We start from the raw sequence: 2,191 nt of genomic DNA, 5'->3' as shown, positions 1-2,191 counted from the left end.
AATCTTGAGTGAATCACTCCAACATACAATCACCAATTAAGTATAAACACAAAAAACATCACAGTATCATGGAGACAATAGATCATCACAGTCCACACAAAGAAGCAAGATAAAGGAATAGAAACAAAGGTCAAGGATACAGACCCAGAACACATCCCTGAGGGAGAAGCAGCATTGGAACTCCCTGATAAGGAATTCAAAAGAATTGTGTTTTGGTACCTTCAATGAATTGAGAGACAGATCAAAGAAAACACTGACAAAATTGAGGAAAATGCAGAGAAAACCCTAGAACAATTTCGGAATGCAATGACAAAATAAATGAAAAATTAGAGATAATGCAAAATCTACAGATAGAAATCTGAGAGATCAATACTAAATTCTCAGAAATAGATAATACATTAAACAGACAAAAGAGTAGAATTGGATCAATGGAAGACAGAATTAGTGAGATTGAAGACAAATATCTCAATTTTTTTTTTTTGGAAAGGGATTGTGGTAGTTCAGTTTGTGTGTCAACTTGGCTGGGCCTGATTGAGTGGCTGGGCAGCTGGATGTAATATACCCCATGATTAGATTGGTAATCAACTCCATGGTAGAATCTACTGGGAACAGCTGAGTAGCTGCCTTAGGGAATGTGGTCTGCTTCCTGTATATAAGCAGAAGCCTTAGGGAATGGTCTCTGGTTTATGGCAGCTTGGACCCTGTATGTAGCTGTGTCATTGTTCCGCCTGCCATGCTCTGTCAACCTGGGGACTTACAATGGACTTGAATTAATGGCCTGCTGTATGGTTTGGTAACATTGGGACTGTGCCTTTTTACTTGTCAACCTTGGGCTTAGCAGCCTCAGCAGCCAGCAGCTGTCTGAGTGAAGAAAAGCCTCTAGCTTCAGTGGGCTGGGAACTAGAGGTGGAGCTGAAGGCCAAGGCTGAGGGGCTTTCACCCAGCCCCTAGAGCCTGGAACTTTGAACTTGGACTTAAAGCCTCCAAACTGTAAGAGAATAAACTCCTGTTTGTTAAACATTTTGTGGTATATTCTTCTCAGAGCAGTACTAGATAACAAGAACAGGGATCAATCAGAAAAAAGATCAAAACAAAATGAAGAAAGCCTAAAGTTCATGTGGGATACTATCAAAAGGCATAACATATGTGTAATCAGAATTCCACAACAGGAAGAGACAAATAAAACCACAGAGAAAATTGTTGAAGGTCTGTTGGAAGAGAATTTTCCTGGTATGATGAAAGATGAGACTATATCCATTCCAGAAATCCAATAAACCCCAAACAGGATAAATCCTAAAAGAAAATCACCAAGACATATCATCATCAAACTCACCAAAACCAAAAACAAAGAAAGAATTCTGAAAGCAGCACAGGAAAAATGAAAAGTTACCTATAAAGGGCAACTAATAAGAAAGACTAAGCTCTGATTTCTTGGCAGAAACCATGCAGGTGAGAAGGCAATGGGATGATATACATAAAACCCTGAAAGGGAAAAATTTCCAAACAAGAACTATATTGTTGTTGTTGTTATGTGCCATTGAGTCAGACCCAACTCATAACAACCCCTCCTTGGGTTTCTGAGGCAGTATCACTACGGAAGTAGATTGCCCAGCAAAATTTCACCTTCAAATATGATGGTGAAATTAGGACATTTCCAGAGAAGCAGAACTTAAAGGAATTTGGTAAAACAAGACCAACCTTACAAGAGATGCTAGAGGGAGTCCTTTGGACAGAGAAACAACAACAGCAAAGACCAACCAACCATTAACACACATGATGACATAACCCAAAAACAAACTCAGTTATGGAAGTACCAAAGTAAATAGGCCTACAAGATTGTAAATGAGGAACCAGAGACATCAATTGGCAAATGAGAACAATTACAAATCAAAAAGAGGGGAAAAAAATTGTGAAATTGTGTAGTTACAGAACTCCTAAATGGGGAGGAAGTCAAGACAATTGCAAGAGAGAACAGACTGTTCTAAACTTGGGAAGGAAATGATAAATCACAGGGTAACCTCAAATAAAAATGATAAATCTTCACATCACAATAAAAAAGAGGACAAGTACAAATATTTAGCAAATGCTAAAACAATAGCAACAAAGGAAGTGACAACATGATTCATAAACAAAATGAGCTCAGTACAGAAAATTATATGGAACAAAGAAATCAGTAACACCACAAAAAAAA

This window comes from Orycteropus afer, unplaced genomic scaffold (assembly GCF_000298275.1).
Source record: "Orycteropus afer afer isolate SDZICR_OR568_19922 unplaced genomic scaffold, OryAfe1.0 scaffold00020, whole genome shotgun sequence".
NCBI lineage: Eukaryota > Metazoa > Chordata > Mammalia > Tubulidentata > Orycteropodidae > Orycteropus > Orycteropus afer.
Note: the sequence above shows the minus strand (reverse complement) of the source record.